Consider the following 26,616-nt stretch of genomic DNA (forward strand, 5'->3'; position numbering starts at 1 on the left):
AAACTTATTTTCTGTGCATTATTTTACAGGGTTGTTAAAATTTCATTCCGATGAAGGCATCCTTAGAAGTGTCGAAATCTAGGTAAATGTATTAAAAAAAGTATTTGCAAGCGGTTCGATGTTTGATACTGTTGACGGGCCCACAGCCTTACTCAGATGGCACCGCTTCATCATTATCAAAGTCTAGTCTTCGATGGTGGTCTTTAAGGTTTGGAACCCCTTTAAACTGTATCACAGACGTTGAGTTTACCATCACTGTTTTCTTCATTACAAGCGTGAAAAAAACCGAGCTTGCACAATACTGATGTCGTTACAATCAGCACCGTATACATATTTTATTATTATATGAATTTCAACTGGAGGCACGTCTTCTACAGTTAGAAACTCGGTTATGGCACTCTATTTATAGCGCACCGACATACAGGGTGACTGTTATTGATCTAAGTTATATGAAATAAAATCGTCATAGCTTCTGAACGGTTTGCGGTAGAACGTTCAAACTGTGCGGCTGCAAGTGGGGCGTGAGGGAATTAGTACGTGGTTTGGTTTAACGACATGCTTGGTTTGAGCCGGCCGAAGTGGCCGTGCGGTTCTAGGCGCTGCAGTCTGGAACCGCGAGACCGCTACGGTCGCAGGTTTGAGTCCTGCCTCGGGCATGGGTGTGTGTGATGTCCTTAGGTTAGTTAGGTTTAACTAGTTCTAAGTTCTAGGGGACTAATGACCACAGAAGTTGAGTCCCATAGTGCTCAGAGCCATTTGAACCATGCTTGGTTTGGTTTAACGACGAAGCCCACTTTTATTTGGACGGGTTCGTCAATAAGCAAACTAGGCGCGTATGAGGGACTGGCAGCCCGCATTTCAGAACCGAGAAGTCTCTTCACCCTCAACGGGTGACTGTGTGGTGAGGAATGTCCAGTCACGGAATAATCGGTGCTTTATTCCTTTACGGCACGGTGAGGTACGTGAAGGTTTTGGAAGATGATTTCATCCCCATTATCCAAAGTAACCTTGATTTCGACAAGATGTGGTTCATGCAAGACGGAGCTCCACCCCATCGATGCAGGAGAGTGTTTGATGTCCTGGACGAGAACTTTGGGGACGCATTCTGGCTCTACGATACCCAGAGGCCACTGGCATGGGCCTCGATTGGGTGCCGTATTCTGTGGATCTGAACACATGCGACTTCTTTTTATGGGGCTATATTAAACACAAAGTGTACATCAATAACCCCAAAACCATTGATGAACTGAAAACATTCATTCAGGAGGTCATCGACAGCATCGATGTTCCGAGAGTTCAGTGGGTCATGCAGAATTTCGCTATTCGTCTCCGACAAGTCATCGCCAATGATGGCAGGCATATCGAACGTGTCATAACCTAAACCTGAACATCTGTAGCGATGTTTACATGTTGAATAAAGTGTGTGCACGCCGTACGTTGTACCTAATTTACGTTTTTTTCATGTAGTTCAATAACTGTCACCCTGTGGTTACAATACAGATCGCTATGTTACACACTACAATTCGGAGTCCTCTAGTGGCAGAAGGCTGAAACTTGGGTCAGCGAAGCTGTTAAGTCGACCGAGTAATAAACATGACGTGTAACCAGACGATATTGAGAACAGAGTAAAATGTTCTGAGGCATTACTTTTCTACAAACCCCCGTACTTCACGGAAATATTCCAACTGCTACTTTTGCAATGCATCATCAGAAGATCTGTGAGTAACTTCATATGTCACTGTTGACTTATGACTAACACTGCCGGGAAAAGTACTAGAACAGAATCGAGAAGAACTCAATGGAAAATTGAGGGCGAAAAGTGAGGTTGGCATTACTGTTGTCAACAGCTAGTGCTGTGAGTGAGTGGAGCACGTTTGGTGCCAAACAAGACACGCAGCGCATACCATTAGTATTTACATTTTAGTGAAATATAGGTTCGAAAATAAAAGACAGGTAAGTAATCAAACGAAATGCAGTTTCTCTATAATGAATTACTGGAACAAAAATTTCCATTGTACTAAAATATTCAGAAAGAACCTGTTAATAAACACCGAAATTTTGGCGTTGGACTTCGGCCTCAGTCTGTGGATTAATTTATTGCTACGCCGTACGTTTGAAGTGAAATTGAACCAAATCCATCTTATGGAAAAACCAGTAAACCCCTCCCCTATTCTTTAAAGACTCTGCCGCCCATTTATAACACAGTTTCACACGTCTGATTACTTTACAAACGAAATAATGTGTTAAGCACAGGGTAGTTGTAATGAAACTTTCATCATTTAAGCCTGTCTAGACGGAAAGCTGTTTACTTGTGACTACACAACTTTATAGGAATGGTATTCAGACTGTGAGCTGCAGGATTTGCGTTGTTAGAAGTGTTGGTATCATAACTTGCAGTTAGGTACCGGTACTATTACGGCAAAGTAGGGTTGAACACAAGTTAAAGTGTGTATAACAGTTGCAGACGGTCAACATGGATCTCTGGAGAAGGTGAGCAGGGCTTTACTCGTAAAGCAGTTTATTAAAACAACAGCAGTAATGATGCTGCTCTTCGCGAGTATAGACGCATTAAAGCAATACAGAGAGGTCTTTTCGCTGAATAACGTGATTCCGAACTTCGAATTAACTGGCGATTTGGGAATTGTTCCTGGGAGAGGCCGACGGCCAGCTGCTACACTAATTGTTGAAGAAATTGCTGTTCTCGTGCTAGAGAATGCTGGACGCAGAGCTCGAAATTCAAGCAATTTACTAGCTGTGTCACGACAGCTGAGCATTCCACGATCCACTGTTCGAAGGGTGCTGTGGATAATTGTGAAATCTTATCTCTATAAAATGTCTAGGATGTCTTGGATGCAGATGGTCGTCACAACGAACAACGTTTGTAAGTGAAACGTAAAGATGAATCGCCGTTATCAAATGTTAAGGTTTCCACTAAATTTCATTGTCCTATGTTCACTCGTACTGAAAGTTTAATTATAGCAACCTTACATATAGGAGAGGAAAAGATTACAAATGATTTGAAATTATGTATAAAGTATGTTGAAAGTCAGTACACACTCTCCTTATCAAACACTGGTTGAATATAGTTCGGTTAATACTCCTACAGTTTTCAGCAAATAGCCAGTTTTTCACACATTTCACTGTTGGTATAGTTACGTCTTCTGAAAGATGAGTCGTACAACGACATAATTTTGCTCGCAAATCTGTTGGTTTATGTAGAGACTGTGAGCGAAATCTGTTGCTTAAAAAGTTAATAGTAAAGAAGCAATAAATTATAACGTCATGCTTGATGCTAAATTTTTACTAAATGGACAGCGAAAAGGTAGTAAGTGATAATTTTTTTTCTTTCATAATTTTGCGGAGGTTGTCAGAGGAAAAAAGTTTAGAAAAAGTTTTGAAATCGTGTGTAAGGTTTGTTAGCTGTCGCTAAGTTTTCTAACTGTCAAATATAGGATGAATATACTCTTGATAATTTGCGCGCCTTGAGTTACGTTACCCCAAGAGATGTAGACAGTAATATTTGTGTTACTGTGTTGAACGTTTAATATAAGATTATACGTCTTAATGAGTAGGTTATGACAGAATTTTAAATTTTTATTTTTGGTCATTTATTAAGTTACAAGAAATACTTAAAATCGAATTTTTGTGGCCTGTAGAAGTCGCGAAATAGGCAGCCTGTAAGTGTCATCGTGCGCCATGCACAGGGTTAGGAGTTTAGTAATATGTACTACAAAGTGTAATATCAATTTACAATTCAGATTCAAATTGCTCGTAGTAGGTGTGACTCTTTTAATGAGATACGGGAATGCTTTGGGTGACGTTTCCGGTAAATCGTTAAATTGCACCCGACGTCTCGGCGAACAGGAGAGCAGATGTAAAACATAGTTTTTTAAGCTCCAGCACGACTCTGGAATTTCTGCACTTGTTAACGAAATCGAGCATGAAATAGCGTCAAGGGCCCGGGCAGGCGCCAGGCGCGCGTCAGCTGGAATTAAAGAGGATGCCTCGGGCGGCGCGATGGAGCGACGCTACTACGCGTCCCGCTCTGCTCGCGCGCACGGGGAACAGGGAGTTGAAAAGGTGGCGCCTACCTATGTTAATTGATGTGGTGTAGACGCGAGCGGCATACATTATCTAACAATTGTCGTCGACGTAAGCGGATATTATTTCGATTCTCAGTTGGTCGGTCGTCGGAAATGATATTACTTGATGAGAGGAACTGCTAAAGAATTGTCTAGTGGAGTGCTTGTCTCTGTGTAGTACTTACTCGTTGCGTTTCCTCACATTATATCATGGGGAAGCTACGAGCTGGCAGTGTGACAGGGCGGCGACGAAAGCCCTCCTGTGCGCACATGGCAGAGGTGCGCGCCGCGCCGCGCTCCGCCTTCGCTACCTGCACGCCCGCTGCCACGCCACGCCACGCCACGCCGCGCCGTGGCCCGTTGTGTTCCCCGGGTCGGCCTGGGCCGCAGACTGGCGCGGAGGAGCGTCCGTCAGGGCCGGGTGGGCAGTCTGCGAAGCCAGCCAAACGCCGCTTCCTGCAACATGGCGCCGCGCCCGGCCGCTCCTTTGTTTTACGTAAACACTCGTTACTGTCAGCCGTAGCCACACCCAGCGCGCCGCTGAGGCCCCGCTGGGGCCTTCGACCCACATGCGCGTTTCAATTACTTACCCTCACTCCGACTCCGCCTGTCTTTGTTGCAGAACGCATTCAGCCAATATCAACAACAATGACATAATTAGCTTGTGATCTTGTAACCGTATCTTCGAACTGAGAATGTAGGTTATAAATGCTACTCCATGTTCAAAAGGTTGTCATAGCAAAGGAATTCGTTGAGGACCGCATCAAACCAGTCAGAATAGAAAAAGCTTCGATAAGTTACTGAAAGGACCAAAGAGTCTTTGGCAGAAAGTAAGTGTAAAACCGTTGAAATTCATACTGAAAACTTTCGGCTGTCTTTTACATTGAAGGGCGAAAGAAAGTGGTATTGGCATGCGTATTCAAATACAGAGATATATAAACAGGCAGAATACGGCGTTGCGATCGGCAACGCCTATAGAAGACAACAAGTGTCTGACATACTTGTTAGCTCGGTTACTGCTACTACAATGGCAGGTTATCAAGATTTAAATGAGTTAGAACGTGGTGTTATAGTCGGCACACATGCGGTGGCACACAGCATCTCAGAGGTGGAGATGAAGTGGTGATTTTGCCCTATGACCATTTCACGAGTGTACCGTGAATATCAGGAATCCGGTAAAACATGAAATCTCCGACATCGCTGCGGGCGGTAGAAGATACTGCAAGAACGGGACTGACGGCAACAGATGAGAATCGTTCAACGTGACACAAGTGCAACATTTCCGCAAATTGCTACAGATTTAAATGCTAGGCCATCAACGCCTATCAGCGTGACAACCATTCAACGAAACATCATCGATCTGGGCTTTCGGAGCCGAAGGAAAACTCGTGTACCATTGATGACTGCACGTCACAAAGCTTTTCGCTTCATCTGGGCACGTCAACACTGACATTTGACTGTTGATGACTGAAAACATGTTGCCTGGTCGGACGACTCTCGATTCAAATTGTATCGAGTGAGTGGGCGTGAAGGGATATGGAGACAATCTCACCGATCCATGGACCCTGAATGTCAGCAGGGTACTGTTCAAATTCGTGGAGGCTCTATAATGGTTCTGGGATAGTGCAGTTGGGGTGCTATTGGACCGCTGATACGTCCAGCATCCTGTCTGGTCACCTGCATCCATTCATGTCCTTTGTGCGTTCCGACGGACTTGGGTAATTACAGCAGGACAACGCGACGCACCACACGTCCAGAATTGCTACAGTGTGGCTCCAGGAACACTCTTCTGAGTTTGAACACTTCCGCTGGCCAGCAAATTCCCCAGAAATGAACATTATTGAGTCTATCTGGGATGCCTTTCAACGTGCTGCTCAAAAGTGATCCACACGCCCTCGTACTCTTATGGATTTATGGACAGCCCTGCAGCATTCGTGGTGTGATTTCCCTCCAGCACTACTTCAGAAATTAGTCGAGTCTGTGTCATGTCTTGTTGCGGCAATTCTGCGTGCTCGCCGGGCCCTATACGATAGCAGGCAGATATACCCGTTCCTTTGGCTCTTCATTGTAGTATCAAGCTTAACTGGCAAAAATGGCAGTAATGTTGTACCATGATGTAAATGACTACAAGTTGCTGTTCTAGGCCAAACACAACTAATCGAATCGTTAGTAATATAATAATTCGCCAATTTTATTGACTTTGGTTGGTCTGCAACAGCAACTTCTAGTCGTTCATGTCACTTCATATTATTCCTTCCATTTATGCTTGACAAGCCTGAAACTGGTCTGTTACTGAAAGAGTGGAACTGTGAAAAATAAAGACAGCTGAAGGTTTTCATATTGAATTTCGACGATTATTTAGCGTCTGACTTCTCTACCGATAAAGGGTGAACATTGAGAAATCGATAAAATCGGTGTTTTCAGCATTCACTCCAAGGTACAACTGTGCCCCTCCGAGGAGAATATATACTCATGGTGACCAGCTTCAGCCGTTTGAACGGGCTCTCATTCTGGGCCTGCGGCAAGCTGGGTGGACGTATCAAAATGGTTCAAATTGCTCTGAGCACTATGGGACTTAACATCTATGGTCATCAGTCCCCTAGAACTTAGAACTACTTAAACTTAACTAACCTAAGGACATCACACAACACCCAGTCATCACGAGGCAGAGAAAATCCCTGACCCCGTCGGGAACCGAACCCGGGAACCCGGGAGTGGGAAGCGAGAACGCTACCGCACGACCACGAGCTGCGAACGGTGGACGTATCAGCGCACTGGTCCACATGTTGGGCACAATGAATCAGTGCCGTGTCGTGCTTTCAACAATAGTCCGTGCAACATTTCTATACACGTTGACCAGATTCTGGACATATGCTTAGTGCAGACGCTCTTCAATATCGACGCATCGTGCGAGCAGCGGTTGCCAACCGATCATCAGACTGAGACGAAACCCTGGCACATGTTGCACCAGCTGTGCCATCAGGGACAACCAGGTCGCCGCCAAGAATGGCTACTCTGCTTTCATAAAAGAGTTGACTGCACGGTGGAATGGCGCTCGCTCATTTGTCTTCAGGAATGAGAGTAGTTTCCGTTTATATCTGAGTGATGATCATACAAATGTATGGCATAGACCATGTGAGCTGCCGTTTCCAGAGTGCATTCGTCATGGCACACAGGTCCCAACCCAGTCTCAATGGTGTGGGGGGGCCATGATGTACAACACGCGGTCTCATTTACTGTTTCTGAAGTGTAACCAGTGCCCGTCACACCGTACACAACGTAACCCTCGCCTTGGCAGTTCTTTTGTAGCACCACAGGCAGACACAGATAATATCTCTCGTAGTGCAAGGCTCACAGCGGTGACGATTTTTGCAATCCAGAAGTGGAATTGGAAGCAACGTTATTTTTAACGAAATCCAAGAAGGAAATATTGCACACAAATCGTGGAAGGCTGTTTTTTTTTTCCTGAAAGCGTTGGATGCTACAGGTGGTATCTCGAAAACAGAGTAGGGACCTACAATTCTGAGATAACTTGAAGGCGTAAGATGCCACTGAATGTTGATTTCACAAAAACCAAATGTTTAGAAAACTTATGATCTACCAGGATGGCTAATATGAATAAACTGGAGGTTATACAGAGAAACACGAATGTGCCAACGAGGACCATATCAACCTGGTCTTAGAGAGAGATGGAAAGAGAGTGACATGCTTTTTTCAGTGCTAAATGGTAGGACTAGCGTTACTGGTTAACTGTCAAAAGAATACTGCAGGGAAGGAGAGCAGTGTTCTCTAAGGCACATTTATACAGTTCGACACTTGGAAAATCCATAGCCCAGCCAGTCTGAATAGAGACAAGACTGAAAACGCGGAAATGAGAGTTTTCCTTTTGTCGAGCAATCAGTACAAAATTACTTCATCTTTGTAGAGAGCCATCACACCTTCACCTAAGAGCGTCTTTACCTTCAGGGTTCACCACCAAAACGAATATATCAAGAGACTTACAGAATTTTTGAGCTAATTTGGACTTAGCTGTTTGCGAGGGACGTTGGTGCATCGCAGATGAAGAACTCTGCAGCTCCATCAGCCTCCACCTATAGTTTACTTTGGCAATATCGAGCCGCAATTATGAGACGGTGGATAGGGATATCAAAGTCTTTCTATATAATTCAAGCAATACTTCCCAGATATGTACTCAGATTCAATATCCTACTTGCTTTCAACTCCACACACAGGTTCAACGCATTCTCTTTTGTATCAAATGGCTCTGACCACTATGGGACTTAACATCTGAGCTCACCAGTCATTTAAACTTAGAACTTCTTAAACCTAACTAACCCAATGATATCACACACATCATGCCCGAGGCAGGATTTGAACCTTTGACCGTAGCAGTAGCGCCTAGAACCGCTCGGCCATAGCGTCCGGCCCTTTTGTATCAATAGCTAAAAATGTCACGACAGTGACTGTCCATATTCGTGATTCCAACTGGCTCAGGTGTAGGATTAGCAGAATCCTACCCCAGATCCTTTTCTTAGATGTGCCAATGTTTCACTAGAAAAATATCATTTCTTGGCAAATGTATTCTTTAATGGAATAAACAGAATTAACTGTGATCCTTTTTTCATTTAATAGTCACTGAATTCCTTATTCTTTATTTTCGAGGGTGATTGATTAACGTATTCAGATAAAGGGCGCAATTTCCACATCCCCCGATCCGAATCAAATGACTAACTAGCAGTCTACAGAGCTTCGCCAGGCGACACAGGTAACATTGTGTGCAAGGGGTAGACTCATACGAGTAGTGACTTATATCGACTGCATGGCATGTGGTATGCTGTGTACTAGCCGGTAACATCGCCACTCCCAATACTCGCATGTGTGAGTCACAAAGTTAATTTATTTATTGGCTACAACGATAAATAAAAATTATATCGCTAAGATTCTTGAACCGTTAGTTGCTTTCATTCATTCTATTAATGACCTTCGATGAACCTCAACCGTGAAGAATAGCACAAAATTCAACGACAATTTTGTTACTCTATTGTGATCGCTAAGGAACAGAGAATGCTCACGGTTTAATCCATTGATAATAACTTCATTATAGACTGAGCTCTAGTTCGTACAAGACAAAGATATCATAGGAAATGGTTGGTGTTATTTTCAAACCAACCATCCCGAAATCAGATATAATCAATTTACGTATATCTTATGAGACATGAACTCGTATGGTGGAAGAAGGCTTGAATTCCATTCTTTCCGAATGACAGTTCTCGTTCCATAACTTGATTTGGGAAACTTTGAGAGTTAGTTTGGCTGTACCCATATCTTAAAAGTTCTGAAGAAAAAAACATTAGTTTCGCAACTGGAGAGAATGGATTCAGATCATATTTCAACAGTCTTGGTTACGTCTGCCGCTCTTTTCCTAAATTTCTCTGGTGAGTGATGGAATGGTTTCCTGTTAAACAGTTGACGCTCTTTCATCTTTAGACGACGTCTTAAAGTGCATGCTACGTTTCTCTGAGGTCGAGACTGATGAATTTAAAGAGGCAAACAAACAGAATTTCCTTACCCAATGTGACTTACTGAATGTAGAAAAGCAAATTTTTCTACAAAATTGTACAAAATATTTATTTATTATCCCAAATAGCTATGGATGCCAAGAATAAGAACAGAAAAATCGTCATGTTCGTAAGCTGCCACATCTATGAAGTGCTGTTGTTCAGCTAATCAATTCTCAAGAGTCATTCTCTTAGAACAAACCTGTTGTTACAGTGGCATCTTTGTTATTACAAGCATCCTTGAAAGTATGCAGGGCAACTATTTCTACTGTCATTAAAAACTGTGCTAGATATTTGAAGCTGACAGTTGTTTGGCAGCTACATGTTACACGAAAAGAGAATAATCAGTGTATTACCACACGTCAATGATTTACAGCATTCTTAGACGACAGAACTTATACCCTGCTGTATAGTAAGTGATATAATCCTACCGCATAAACATTGAGTAATAAATGTACATTTTAGAGACATACACTATGTCTTTAAAAACTGCCCACTGACAACTGACTACTACATAGTACAAGGCTTCTCCATTTAATATAGAGTGAGCAGAATATACTTCAGTGTTATTTATACATTTCGTATCAGATATATGGCTGACTTGCATTACCGTAACTGCTCGTTGTTTTAATACTTGAGGTACTGCTATGATTGTAAAAATGACATAATGAACCGTCAAAAAGCTGAGATGTGAATAACATTCTTTATTGGCAACGAATTTCGATGACTATATTCGCCAATACATCGAGAAGAAGTATTTGAAAATATTTATCATCCAGTTCCTGTGTACGCCAAAAGTAGATAGAACAAATATCTCCACGATATTATCACCTTAATTATACATTACCTGGAGTAAATTTTATAAAAGTATATCAGCTGTGTTACAAGTTAGTATCTGACGTGTCGTCATTCGATTTACATCTTTTGTATCCAACGTCGATTCACTTTTCAAGCGTGTTCGGTCATTTTACATCTTTTTAGATCGCTGACTATATGGGTATTACTAATTTCCATGTATATACAATGTATTTACATATTCTGTATGTAAGCATCTATTTACTGCATTGTGGCGTCTTAGATTTATCATGGTTAGCGTGATGACAATTTCTTCTTTATGAATCTGACGTAGAGAAACTTCCTTTTGTATCAAATACTATGCTACAGTTCCTGTCATATATTTTGACCGTAATACCACCAATATAACAAATGCTTCAAGTACTACATTTTCATGAATAACGTCTGGGTGGCGAGCCACTGTTAGTGAAAAAAGCTGTATGGAGCTTTTTACCTCTTACTGTCATACACAACAAATTTCCACGAAATATGATGACTAATTAAGTGACTTTGATTAAAACGCGCATCGACGAATACCTCCTGTAATATAATTGCAGAAATGAATGACTAGAAATTTTAAATGGTCACACACTATTTTTGATGTTAACCTTGTGGTGGGCTGTATTATAATCTTCAGGATCAAAGAAGGAGACAGTTTTGCAGCCTCATTAAATTCCTTTTGGGTGTACTGCCTCATCGTCTCATAAAATACCTAAAATGCTGAAAATATTGAAAGAACTGACGTTTCTGGTGTGATTAGTATTTCAGCATCCCAAGTAATTCATAACATGACGCTGCGGGAGGGATTTTCATTAAACTAACATCGACCGTGGAAGCCTACATATTTGTATCAGCTTTACAGCATTTGAGATGCCGGTCTGCGGAGGCGTTATGTTGGAGAAAGAGTAATGGACGTAAGGTAGACAAGCGGAGAAACTGAAAGTGGTGCGTATCTGACTTATGTACGATAGTATGAGCCTTGGAATCATAAGATGATACAACAATTGAAGAGAATAAACATTATTTGTATGGGAACCAAAGCAGAGAAGACAAGATCTTCGTATGAATGTGGGAATGGCTTGTTACGCGGTTATACATGTTATATCTGAAAAACGATTAGTCTAAAAGCACAAGAGCATAAGAGATAGCAGCATGGAAGTCAAACTGAGGTTCCATTTGCTCTATGGAAGAGTATAAAGTCCCTCCTTAGCTACTGCTTATTAAAGTTATGATGTTATAGCATTTTAGTGCAAGCAATATTTGTAGTATATCTCCAACGGCAGAACATCATAGATAAGTAATTTTACTTAACTTGAAGTTGACGTCAGCGTCCAGTAGTAGATGGCGAGCCATATTCTTACTGAAAATAAATGTGGTCCTGGGCGTTGTTTCAGGTATGACTAATGTATTGCATGATGCTTCTCGCACTTTCAACAACAGAAACTCACTAACCTTTGCATATGCAATAAATCACAGTGTGCACACGGACACTAAACGCTTCGTCGTTTTGTGTTCTACGTGCTTCACAACTAAGAGTGTCTTGAACCACAGCTCAGAACCAATAAAAAAGTGAAGTCTTTGTTGCCAGTCACAGCACATACGATATATGAATTATAAATTAATCTAGAAGTCGTCATAACATGCTATGAATCAAAATGGCGGTGTACAAAATCACACGTTTAAGATTTAACACGATACAAATTAGTCTATGTTTTTTATAAATGAAAAACTATTCGAGTCTCGGTCCGGCACACAGTTTTAATCTGCCAGGAAGTTTCATATCAGCGCACACTCCGCAGCAGGGTGAAAATCTCATTCTGGAAACATCCCCCAGGCTGTGGCTAAGCCATGTGTACGCAATATCCTTTCTTTCAGAAGTGCTAGTTCTGCAAGGTTCGCAGGAGAGCTTCTGTAAAGTTTTGAAGATAGGAGACGAGGTACTGGCAGAAGTAAAGCTGTGAGGACGGACCGTGGGTCGTGCTTGGGTAGCTCAGTGGTAGAGCACTTGCCCGCGAAAGGCAAAGGTCCCGAGTTCGAGTCTCGGTCCGGCACACAGTTTTAATCTGCCAGGAAGTTTCATATCAGCGCACACTCCGTTGCAGGGTGAAAATCTCATTATTGAAAATATAATAGAAATAAAAGATATTTTCGAGAGTGACAAAATAAATTAAACATTTTTTTTTAAATTCAGATTTTATGCCACGTCGTAAATTCAGCATCTATTAATTAGAAGTATGTGACGTCTCTCATAAGTGATGTTCCATTGCTGTTTTGTCGAAAACTAACATTCTGAGTCCGTGGCTGTTTACAAAATATGGATAGACTCTTACAGAGAAGATAACAGCAACCAGCCATTTTTTACAATGCTATTTATTTATTGAAATAGCGTCGTTACCGGTTTCGAACCGACAGGTTCATCTTCAGACCACTAGTTCACATTAAGATACATTTTACATTAGCTTCCACTGTTTGCTTTCCAAAATGATGAAATTTCCTTGGAGTGGTGGTGCCCTTGAAAAATCCGGGCCATTACGTTACATTGCTGACTGCTTGTGATCATGCAGCAGCAGAGACTGTATGATGGACTTTTTTCATGTTTATGTGTACACATAATCTAAAACAAAACTCACACACCAAGAAGTTTCACCACATTGGTGAATGCATCATGGGCTGTCGAAAGATCTGAATAGAAACATATCGAAACGATTGACATGTAGTGTTATAAAAAGATATAGCTAATCAGGTGAGCTGATATGATAAGATACAAAGAGGTAGCCTGAAGGATCAGCTAGGAAAGACTATGCAGTAACCATTGGTTGGAAGAAGGAAGGCTAAACGTTAAGACGCCGGGAATACCTTTCACGGTACTAGAGCGACCTGTGAGCATTAAAAATGCAATGGAAGTCAGAGATTGGACTGTGTGCGTTGTTTTATTTTTTGGGGGGTTTGGGGGAGGGGCTACCATCAGGCTTGTGACAGGTTTGACGCGGCCTCGACGAATTCCTCTCTTGAGCCAACCTCTTCATCTCTATTGTATTGGATACATCCTAAACTCTTTCTTCCTCTATTACTTTTACCCATTACTGCTCCGTCAGGAACCATGGAAGTTATTCCATGATCTAGGAACACATATAATCAAACAGTCCTTTCTTTTTGTTGACATGTCTCACTTGTTCCTTTCGTTGCTGATTGCCATATCTGATTCTCCTCCTTACTTCCGTCTGTCATCAGTTTACTCTCAATCAGTAGTGTATGCTCATTTGACTGTTATTCCGTCCAAAAGTCCTGTAATTCTTCCATACTATCTCTGCGAACAGAGATGTCATCAGCGAATGTTATCATTGATAACCTTTCATCTTTAATTTTAATTCCATTTTTGAATCCTTCTTTTCATTACGTCATTGCTTCTGTGACGTATGGATTTAACGGGAGGGACGAAACACCAAACCCCACCATAGATGCTTTGTGACCCGTTCACTTCTTTATTGGACTTCTGTTCTCAAGTATATTACTTACCTTTCCCTATAACTTACACTTATTTTTTGAGAATTGCTGACAGCTGACATGATTTTTCAGAAGTCTGGTTTCCGTTATAAAGCGCAACGTCAGAACTGCCCCTTGGGTACCATTATCGTTTGAAATACGAAACTGGTCAGCACCGAACACATCCTCAAATTGCGATGTGTACGAGAAATAACTAAGGATGTTGTGTGCAGGTGCTATTCTGACAGTAAGAGACCGAGTCAGGAGTGGAAATCCTGACAGGAGTCTGTATCAAACAAGACAGAAGACTGATAGACACCACAAAAACCAGCTCTGTTCCCAACATGTGGAACGCCCTCTGGGTAGGAGCTGAAGATAAAGAGGGTGCGTCGAGTTGGCTTCTGAGTCAGCGAACGCAAAGGTCAGGCTGACCTCTTTCCTGCAGACGGGTCCAAGCAGGCGCCCGCTGAGCTGTCGGTCCCCATCTTGCTGCTAGACGATCCAAATGGCAATCAATACTCTTCTCTCCACCTGCAGTTACGTTTATAAAATACCAGCTTTTTGACGTTTCACCTGCGTATGGGTATGTAACATATATTTCTCATACACTGAGGTGACAAAAGTCATGGGAGGGCTGTAGCCCTATTCACATTTACAGATGGCTGTAGTATCGTTTAACCAAGGTACAAAAGGACAGTTCATTGGCGGAGTTGTCATTTGTACTCAAGTGAGTCATGTGAAAAGGTATCAGAGGTGATTGTGGCGGCACGAAGGTAATTAAAAGACTTTGAACGCGGGATGGTAGTGGGAGCTAGACGCATGGGACATTCCATTTCGGAAATCATTAGGGAATTCAATATGGCGAGGTCCACAGCGTCAAAAGTGTGCAGAGAACCAAATTTCTGGAATTACCTGTCACAACGGACAATGTAGTGGCCGATGGCATGCTCTTAACGACCGAGAGCAGCTGCGTTTTCGTGGAGTTCCCAGAGTGAAATTTTCACTCTGCTGGCTGTGGCTAAGCAATGTCTCTACAGTATCCTTTCTTCCAGGTGTGCTAGTTCTCCAAGGTTCAAAGAAGAGCTTCTGTGAAGTTTAGAAGGCAGGAGACAAAGTACTGGCAGAATTGAAGTTGTGAGGAAGGGTCGTGAGTCATGCTTGGGTGGCTCAGTCGGTAGAGCACTTGCCCGCGATAGGAAAAGGTCCCGAGTACGAGTCTCGGTTCCGTACACAGTTTTAATCTGCCATGAAGTTTTCATAGAGTTGTCCCTGCCAACAGACAAGCAACGCTGTGCGAAATAGCGGCAGACATCAATGTAGGACTACGACAATTGTATCCATTAGTCAGTGCGGTGAAATTTGGCATTAATGGGCTATGGCAGTAGACGACCGACGCAAGTGTCTTTCCTGCAGCGCCTCTTCTGGTTTAGTGGCCATATCGGTTGGACTGTAGCCGAATGGGAAAACGTCACCAGATGTGAAAGATGTCAGTTGATAAGAGCTGATGGGAGGGTTCAACTGTGGCACAAACCCAACGAAACCATGGAGCCAGCTAAGCACTGTGCATGCTGGTGGTGGCTCCTTTCTGGTGTAAGTTGTGTTTACATGGAATAGACCGGGTCCTCTGTCCCAATTGAACCGAAGACGCACTGGAAATGAGGTGCAGGCTTTTAGTGGCTCCTTTATGGTGCGAGTCGTGTTTACATGGAATGGACCGAGTCCTCTGGCCCAAGTGAACCGAAGACTCACTGCAAATGAGGACAATCTGCAGCCATTCATCGAGTTCGTGTTCCCAAACCACGATGGAATTATGGATGAAAATGCGCCGTGCAGCAAGCCATAATTGTTCGCGTTTGTTTTGAAGAACATTCTGGAGAGTTTGAGGGAATGATTTTAGCACCCAGATCACCCTACATGAATCCCATAGAATATTTGTGGGTTATAATCAAGAGGTCATTCATCCACAAAATCCTGCTCCGGGAACACTTTCACAATTATAAAGGGTTATAGCTGCAGCATGGCTCAATATTTCTGCACGGGACTTGCAACGTCGAGTTGCTGCACAACACTGGGCAAAAGGAGCTCCGCACAACATTAGCAGTTATCTCATTACTTAAGTCATCTCAATGTATGTGTTTCGTATTTGTCCTTCATACTTTCCACGTATTTATATACATATTCTTGCACGTCACCCCTTGTAATTCCCACCCCGCCCCTGTAGATACTAAGCTATGCTACTCAACATTACTTTCATACGTATTGACAAACATTTTCTCCTCCAACCCCAGCCACAGGATGCTACGGACGTTTTATTTTCACAATAACTTTTTTTAGGTAACAAGTGTTGGGAGTACCACCTTTGGTAGAAATGGCTTCAAACGTTAAAGAGATATGCAATACGTCATTGTCATCGAACCCCCTCCCTCCGTGCTAGAGAGTAACGTCATCGGCACTATCACCAATAAATCTAGCGACCCGAAAAGTATGAACTGGATGCTAATATTTTTATGTCTCGCGGCTTCACAAATCCATCCATAGAGGTGAGAATTGTTTATTATCCCCACAGTATATTTATACAAATGAAACAAATAATGGTCACGTGTACACAAAATAAAGTTGAAATTGCTGCACACGTTAATGTGTTACGCTTTTATATCATTCTGGATGACCCCTTTTCGCTTCTAACCGCACCTCTTTGGGAAGTATGTGGTTCTTATCTACAGAGCTACTTTTCAGATAGTAAGTGATGTACAGAAATACAATGTTTTTCTTTATACAAGCTGTTTCAAAAACACTTTTCCAAACTATGGGGACAGGTTCCTTACAGCAAAACCACAAAATAGTCAGGTAAACATGGGCTCTAAAATGTGTGCCTTAGAAGTTAAGAACACTTGTTCATGTTTGACAGATTTGATCTGTTGTAAGCTCTTTGCCAGAAAGTAGTATGGACCAAAACAAAACAAAAATATCCAATAAACATGGCGACTGGGGTTGAGCCCGTGGTCTAGGGGTAGCTTCTTTGATTCATAATCAAAATGTCTGGTTCGATCCCCGCCACTGCCTAAATTTTGATAAATAATCAGCATTGGCGGCCGAAGACTTCCGGCATAAGAAGTCAGCCTCATTCTGCCAACGGCCTTGTCAAAGAGGGCGGAGGAGCGAATAGAGGTTCAAGGCACTCTCTTGTCCTAGGGGTGGGAAATTGCCCCTAAAGGCGGAAGAATCAGCAATGATCAACGACATGAGGGTGCAGAAGGCAATGGAAACCACTGCATTAAAGACACGTAACGTGTATCCACAGGACATGTGGCCTGTAATTGAAGAAGTGTCATGATGATCTCTCCATTGGCAAAAGATTCCGGAGTAGTGCCCCATTCGGATCTCCGGGACTGCCAAGGGGGAGGTTACCATGAGAAAAAGATTGAATAATCAACGAAAGGATAACGTTCTACGAGTCGGGGCGTGGAATGTCAGAAGCTTGAACGTGGTAGGGAAACTAGAAAATCTGAAAAGGGAAATGCAAAGGCTCAATCTAGATATAGAAGGGGTCAGTGAAGTGAAGTGAAAGGAAGACAAGGATTTCTGGCCAGATGAGTATCGGGTAATATCAACAGCAGCAGAAAATGGTATAACAGGTGTAGGATTCGTTATGAATAGGAAGGTAGGGCAGAGGGTGTGTTACTGTGAACATTTCAGTGACCGGGTTGTTCTAATCAGAATCGACAGCAGACCAACACCGACAACGATAGTTCAGGTATACATGCCGACGTCGCAAGCTGAAGATGAACAGATAGAGAAAGTGTATGAGGATATTGAAAGGGTAATGCAGTATGTAAAGGGGGACGAAAATCTAATAGTCATGGGCGACTGGAATGCAGTTGTAGGGGAAGGAGTAGAAGAAAAGGTTTCAGGAGAATATGGGCTTGGGACAAGGAATGAAAGAGGAGAAAGACTAATTGAGTTCTGTAACAAGTTTCAGCTAGTAATAGCGAATACCCTGTTCAAGAATCACAAGAGGAGGAGGTATACTTGGAAAAGGCCGGAAGATACGGGAAGATTTCAATTAGATTACATCATGGTCAGACAGACATTCCGAAATCAGATACTGGATTGTAAGGCGTACCCAGGAGCAGATATAGACTCAGATCACAATATAGTAGTGACGAAGAGTAGGCTGAAGTTCAAGACATTAGTCAGGAAGAATCAATACGCAAAGAAGTGGGATACGGAAGTACTAAGGAATGACGAGATACGTTTGAAGTTCTCTAACGCTATAGATACAGCAATAAGGAATAGCGCAGTAGGCAGTACAGTTGAAGAGGAATGGACATCTCTAAAAAGGGCCATCACAGAAGTTGGGAAGGAAAACATAGGTACAAAGAAGGTAGATGTGAAGAAACCATGGGTAACAGAAGAAATACTTCAGTTGATTGATGAAAGGTGGAAGTACAAACATGTTCCGGGAAAATCGGGAATATAGAAATACAAGTCGCTGAGGAATGAAATAAATAGGAAGTGCAGGGAAGCTAAGACGAAATGGCTGCAGGAAAAATGTGAAGACATCGAAAAAGATATGATTGTCGGAAGGACAGACTCAGCATACAGGAAAGTCAAAACAACCTTTGGTGACATTAAAAGCAACGGTGGTAACATTAAGAGTGCAACGGGAATTCCACTGTTAAATGCAGAGGACAGAGCAGATAGGTGGAAAGAATACATTGAAAGCCTCTATGAGGGTGAAGATTTGTCTGATGTGATAGAAGAAGAAACAGGAGTCGATTTAGAAGAGATAGGGGATCCAGTATTAGAATCGGAATTTAAAAGAGCTTTGGAGGACTTACGGTCAAATAAGGCAGAAGGGATAGATAACATTCCATCAGAATTTCTAAAATCATTGGGGGAAGTGGCAACAAAACGACTATTCACGTTGGTGTGTAGAATATATGAGTCGGGCGATATACCATCTGACTTTCGGAAAAGCATCATCCACACAATTCCGAAGACGGCAAGAGCTGACAAGTGCGAGAATTGTCGCACAATCAGCTTAACAGCTCATGCATCGAAGCTGCTTACAGGAATAATATACAGAAGAATGGAAAAGAAAATTGAGAATGCGCTAGGTGACGATCAGTTTGGCTTTAGGAAAAGTAAAGGGACGAGACAGGCAATACTGACTTTACGGCTAATAATGGAAGCAAGGCTAAAGAAAAATCAAGACACTTTCATAGGATTTGTCGACCTGGAAAAAGCGTTCTACAATATAAAATGGTGCAAGCTGTTCGAGATTCTGAAAAAAGTGGGGGTAAGCTATAGGGAGAGACGGGTCATATACAATATGTACAACAACCCAGAGGGAATAATAAGAGTGGACGATCAAGAACGAAGTGCTCGTATTAAGAAGGGTGTAAGACAAGGCTGTAGCCTTTCGCCCCTTCTCTTTAATCTGTACATCGAGGAAGCAATGGTGGAAATAAAAGAAAGGTTCAGGAGTGGAATTAAAATACAAGGTGAAAGTATATCAATGATACGATTCGCTGATGACATTGCTATCCTGAGTGAAAGTGAAGAAGAATTAAATGATCTGCTGAACGGAATGAACAGTCTAATGAGTACACAGTATGGTTTGAGAGTATATCGGAGAAAGACGAAGGTAATGAGAAGTAGTAGAAATGAGAACAGCGAGAAACTTCAGATCAGGATTGATGGTCACGAAGGTAAGGAATTCTGCTACCTAGGCAGTAAAATAACCAATGACAGACGGAGCAAGGAGGACATCAAAAGCAGACTCGCTATGGCAAAAAAGGCATTTCTGGCCAAGATAAGTCTACTAATATCAAATACCGACCTTAATTTGAGGAAGAAAATTCTGAGGATGTACGTCTGGAGTACAGCATTGTATGGCAGTGAAACATGGACTGTGGGAAAACCGGAACAGAAGAGAATCGAAGCATTTGAGATGTGGTGCCATAGACGAATGTTGAAAATTAGGTGGACTGATAAGGTAAGGAATGAGGAGGTTCTAAGCAGAATCGGAGAGGAAAGGAATATGTGGAAAACACTGATAAGGAGAACGGACAGGATGATAGGACATCTGCTAAGACATGAGGGAATGACTTCCATGGTACTAGAGGGAGCTGTAGAGGGCAAAAACTGTAGAGGAAGACAGAGATTGGAATACGTCAAGCAAATAATTGAGGACGTAGGTTGCAAGTGCTACTCTGAGATGAAGAGGTTAGCACAGGAAAGGAATCTGTGGCGGGCCGCATCAAACCAGTCAGTAGACTGACGAAAAAAAAAAAAAAAAAAAAACCTTAAGAGCTATGAACACTTGTTCAGTAGAATACATGTGTTTCAAAGTAGACGTGGCGAACAAGTGATCACAGCTCTTAACGTTCTCGTCTTAGAGCTCATGTTTACTAGGTTTTTCTTAGTTTTTGCGTAAGAAACCTGTCCACATGTTCGTAAAAGTAGTTTTGAAATGCCCTGTACATATAGACTAACTGGGGTTTCCAATTCTTTTTCGATTCGTTCATATTATCTCGCGTGCTGTCCTTATCCTGAATTGCGGTTCTCCCACACACTTCATCTCCAGGTTTGTCACAAAATGCGCTATTGTCTAATATGTATGATTTGGTTACTTTTTTGTGGTTTCGCCATTGAAGCCTAAAACATCAACCCGGCCCCTCGACCGCCCAAGACACAGATTTCACCGCCTGAGCTTTCCTTGTAACAGAATGCATTTCTCTCGCTACTTCAGTCTCACAGTACCTTTCTCTAGCTTATTTGCTAGTATTTATGTAACCTGGTAATTACATACATAAAAATAATGCTTTTATATGCATAAACCTTCTTCAAAAATTATTTAAAAACTTTAAATTCTCTAGATGGCAATTAGATAACAATTGTACATTCTGCCGAAATTAAAAGATTGTAAATAATTGTTTAAACATTCTTAGATATATAAACGGATTTGGGGTCGCTTGTCTCCATCACCTCAAGGTCACGCAATAATTTTAGAAATAATGCCATCGTCTGTATACGTCATGTTTTGTTGGTTTCATCTATATTTTAATCGGTCTACAGCGTCCTACAGCACCAAATTAGCCTGTCATTATCCTTCGGGTATTCAGTTATAAAAATGCGAATCATGAATTGACTTTGTTTTGTAATCTTCCCAAAACGTCATCTAGTTTCTTATTTTCTCAGTCTTCTAATTCAACAGGTGCCAATGTTTCTCTGTGTTAACACACTACTTGCTGTCTACGTATAAAATCGGCAAATTATTATCAAATGCATGCCAGTATTTAACTTGCAATTACAGAGAATATTTGGTAGCGAAACCCTGGAGAAAGGATTGCCACAGACGAAACGTGGAAGACTTTCTGCGAGCAACACTTCTGCCTTTGCTAATAAGCAGGAGCAACTACGCAACCATATTAAGGGGGTTTTCTGGTCCGATTTTTACCTAATTTTCAACATGTTATTGAAATGAAATCAAAAGATAAGTCAAAAAATGCTGATATCCTTTTATTCATCTTTCTTCTACCAACATAAAAATTTCTTTTCTCCAAAAATATTAATGCTTATTAATCAAAATGGCGTCGAAGATCGTAATACATTCCGTGCACCGGAAGGCGGGTGGAACCGATTTAGGTAACTGGGTGCTCTGACACAGAGCAGACCAAAAAGGTTATTAAAATATACGAGTGTAGCTAAGGTCACAACCTCTGAAAAGTGAAACATACGACATTCTTTCATAAAAATGGCGACTATTTGAAAGAAGTATGAAAAATAGGCTTGGTTTCGGCGTTCAAACGTACATAAGAAGTCGATATTTTGAAAACTGTTTAACTTTTTGACGTCTCGACCATAGTCAGCTCAATTCTCTATAAGAATAACTAAGCGGCACCAAAATCGCCCTTGTAGTTTTTCAGCACTCCAAACTCCCAGAAACGACTTTTAGGAAATAGCGTGTTTTTCGTCGATGTTTTGGGGCTTATCACCAGTCTGCCATGCTTGGGGCGTACAGTACGCCGTCCTCTATTTCGTAAATCTCGTTTGGCTGCAGCGCGTCCTCCCGGCCGGCAGATCTGGCTTCTTTACTGGCCGTAGACGCGCGGTGCTCTGAGCATACAAGGCAGTCCACGTTGCGCCTTCTGCAAAATTCGAACATGGTGTTGCCAAGTTGCATGCCGATGACATTCATTGCTGTGCGAGTCCCATCAAGTCGTAGTTGAAGGTAACTGTGGTGCAATCGTTTGCAATTTCGATTACTCCTTTTCCGGAATATGTGTGTTTTGGGGAAAGTGACCAGATCGGCGAATTTATCGACTCATTCTGGTTTTGAGTGTCCGCGCCAACACATCTTTCAAGTAAACTGCATTCGATAGGTCTGATTGCCTCCGAGCGTCGTCCGTAGGCGCTCGACGACGAGAGACTGCCTATCCGATGAGCGTGTTTTCGACTGTATGCAATGGTTTAGAGGCAAAACGGTCTCGCCCACATGTTCTCCATAATATGAGGTATCGAAATAGATAGGTCAATGGACACTGTTTCAAAGGCTGCTGCTTGCCAAATAATGCGCAGAGTGATCTTCCACATCACCATAATGTTACCTGAAAACGATATTCCCGAATTTATATTTGTTTGGTGCTTTAATGATTCTATGTATATAGAGTCAACGATTACAAAACTGAGGAAAGATACTCAACTGCACATCTGGACACTGCAAACAAAAAAGTAACCCCTGTTTCATTTTTGTTCACTGTCTTAAAGTATTATTGCTCACTGGATAGTAATCAAATGATAGCTGTGCGCTGCTATTTTTCCTGATGCGATCGATTGTGAAAGTGTTTGCATGCGCTTGTATGTGACTGTTTCTGCTATATTTCACAAGTCAAATATTGTTTCCAGATTATTTTCTAGGACACAAGAATTAAACTTGTACATAGATTGACCGTTTCAAGGTTTACCTACCCTGACGAGTGAAATGACTGATACACCTGCCTAATATCGTGTTGGGCCCCCGCGAGTACGCTGAAGTCTCGCAACACGACGTGGCATGGACTCAGCTAATGTCTGAAGTAGTGCTGGAGGCAACAGACACCATGAATCCTGCAGGGCTGTCCATAAATCCGTAAGAGTACGAGGGGATGGAGATCTCTTATGAACAGCACGTTACAAGGCATTCCAGATATGCACAATAATGTTCATATCTCGGGAAGTTTGGTGGCCAGCTGAAGTGATTAAACTCAGAAGAGTGTTCCTGGAGCCACTCCGTAGCAATTCTGGACGTATGGGGTGTCGCGTTGTCCTGCTAGAATTTCCCAAGTCCGTCTTAATGCACAATGAATGTGATTGGATGCAAGTGATCAGACAGGATCGTTACGTACGCGTCACCTGTTACAGTGGTACTGAGACCTATCAGGGGTTTCATATCACTGCAACTGCACACGCCCCACAACATTACAAAGCCTCCACCAGCTTGAACAGTCCCCTGAAGACATGCAAGGTCTATGGATTCGTGAGGTTGTCTCCATATCCGTACACTTCCATCCGGTCGATAAAATTTGAAACGGGACTCCTCCGACCTGGCAACGTGTTTCCACTCATCAACAGTCCAATGTTGGTGTTGGCGGACCCAGGTCATGCAGTCATCAATGGTACAGGAGCGGGCTTTCGGCTCCGAAAGCCCATATCGATGATGTTTCGTTGAATGGTTCACACGCAGACACTTGTTGATAGCCCAGCACTGAAATCGCTGCAACTTGCGGAAGGGTTGCACTTCTGTCACGTTGAACGATTCTCTTCAGTCGTCGTTGGTCCTGATCTTGCAGGATATTTTTCCGGCGGTAGCGATGTCGGAGATTTGATGCTTTACAGGATTCCTGATATCCACGGTAACCTCGTGAAATGTGTCGTACGGCAAAGTCCCCACTCCATCGCTACCTCGGAGATGCCATGTACCATCACTCGTGCGCCAAATATAACACCACGCTCAAACTCACTTAAATCTTGATTACCTCCCACTGTAGCCGCAATAACTGATTTAAAGACTGCGCCAGACACTTGTTGTCTTATATAGGCCCTGTCGAGTGCAGCGCCTTATTCTGCCTGTTTACACATCTTTGTATTTTAATACGCATGTCTATACCAGTTTCTTTGGCACTTCAGGGCAAAAGTTGTGCGTTGCCATTTTTTATGTTGCGCTGTAATTTGAAAGTGTGTGCATGCACGTGTATTTGACTGTTTCTATTATATTTCACGTGTCAGACAGCGTTTCCAAATTATTTTCTAGGGCGCAAGCGCTATACCTTTACTTAGCTTGAACGTTTCGAGGTTTAACCATTGCTACTTACGAGATTAGTCGTTGTTCAAACAAATTTCGGACTTACAGCCGGTCGTCGTTTAACTCATCCCACGATACATCAACTGGGTGCCTGCCAACAAACTTCACGTGAGCCATCGAGGACTGACGGAGACTTGCTCCGTTCCGCGAAAAACAGCGGATGTTACCTCCCGGTTGCAGCGCTCTCACTGGTGGATCAGCGGAACTCAGCTTCCCTCTGTGTCACTGCTCACCGTGGCCGTTGGCGCACTCTGTCTTCTTCGACTAGAACGAATCTTGGAGATGATGGGGTTCCGTGCACTATTCAGCTGGTAGCCGCTATCACGTTTCATCAGTTTTCCACGAATTCTTTAATAATAGGGTCCCAAAAAGATGTTGCAGTGGTCGGAAGTGTAGTTCTACCATACTCCATTGAATGTACAGTGGAAATACAGTGTTCGGCAATAGCGAACTTTCTTGGGTGAAAAACGTGAGGGCAACGTTGATGTTCGGTGCAGAGGTATTTCACAGTAGGTGTGGTCCGTAAACCATACCACACTGACAAGTTTTTATGTAAATTCCGGCCTTCCACAGTAACTAACCGTTCTTCACTGACCCAAAAAGGTCTAAAATCACAGATGATGGACAGAAAAGCGCTTTCACTTTAAATTTGCAGGGGCTTCTTGCTATTTTAAATGAAATACTGCCTACAAAAAGAAGGAAAGCGTAAGATTTGGCCGGTGTGTTCTCTCCTTTATCCACTTCCTGATTGCTTGTTTTAACTGACAGTGCCACCTTAATCTGCTGGCTTTTCTTTTCTTTTTAACATTGTCTTTAGGTGTTTGAGTTCTTTAGGCAAACTATCTACATTTGTAATCGTGTGAACTCTGTGTACGAGTGTTTTAAGCACGCTCATGCTTTGCGGCGGATGATGAAAACTTGACCCTGAGTGCGTTTACGATAAACTGAGTCCCCCGGAGAACCATAATTCTTTCGTCTAACCAAGACATCCAAGAAAGGAAACAACCATCTCTCTCTGGTTCCATGGTGAACCGGATGTTATTATGAATGGAGATGAGATGGTGAAGAATATCCTTTAATTTTATCTTCTCTATGAGGCCACACTAAGAAATTGTCGTTCACATGCCTCCAAAATACAGTTGGTGCAAGAGCAGCTGATTCAAGCACTCTCTTCTCGAAATCCTCCATAAAATGGTTGGCCACCAAGGGAGACAGAGGAACGCTTGTGGCGACGCCATCAGTCTGTTCAAAAATTCTTGGTTGAACATAAAATAGGATGAGGACAGAGCGCGCTGAAACAAAACAGCGATGTACAACTGAATCATTTTGCGAATTACTGCCAAAGAATCTGTGAGAGGGACCTTTGTAAAAACTGATACTACGTCAAAGCTAACCAAACGGTCAGGACTGCTATGGTGGAAAGTCTTCATTATATTGATAAAGTCAGCTGAGCTATAAATGTGATGTGGGCATTTGACCACTAACAGTCTCAGCAAAGAAACGAGATGTTTGTCTAAATCATATGTAGGAGTTCCAGTGTTGCTCATTATTGAACGTGATGGGCCACTTTCCTTATGAATTTTTGGAGGGCCATACAGTCTCAGTGGTACACAACCATGTGATCTTAACCTCTTGATGATCACTGGAAGTAACTAGGAGGAATTCAGTAGTGCAGAATTTTTGCATTGCACATGTCCTGTAGGGTCGTAATTATTTCTCCTATAGGGAGAGTCACTTAGCAGACCATGCATCTTACCATCACGCGCACTACGAGGTAACGGTTGCATTACCTTCGTCTTCCTACCGTACGACCACATCAGCGTCGTCTCATAGATTTCGTAGCGCAGCCCCTTCTGCAGGCGTGACCGCTACGGTCGCAGGTTCGAATCCTGCCTCTGGCATGGATGTGTGTGATGTCCTTAGATTAGTTAGGTTTAACTAGTTCTAAGTTCTAGGGGACTTATGACCTCAGAAGTTGAGTCCCATAGTGCTCAGAGCCATTTGAACCATTTGAACCCTTCTGCAGGGGTTCCGTAATTACGTCGAGGAGAATCTCTCAAACTAACACGGCAAGTTTCCCTTCTTACTTCTTCTGCAGCATCCGAAGGAAGGCGTCATACAGCTTCTTCAGCACCACTCAAAAAACTAAATAAAGGCAGTGCGCTAGATGTAAGTGAAAAACTGAATCCCTTTCATAATGCAGGCAGCGTTGTATAGTCCAAATTTTAAAATTCACAAAAAAATAGTCATTGCTTTTAATCGCAACACGCATTTCAGTTTGCATTCTGACCTATCATTTGAAACAGACTTC

This window comes from Schistocerca serialis, chromosome 5 (assembly GCF_023864345.2).
Source record: "Schistocerca serialis cubense isolate TAMUIC-IGC-003099 chromosome 5, iqSchSeri2.2, whole genome shotgun sequence".
Taxonomy (NCBI): domain Eukaryota; kingdom Metazoa; phylum Arthropoda; class Insecta; order Orthoptera; family Acrididae; genus Schistocerca; species Schistocerca serialis.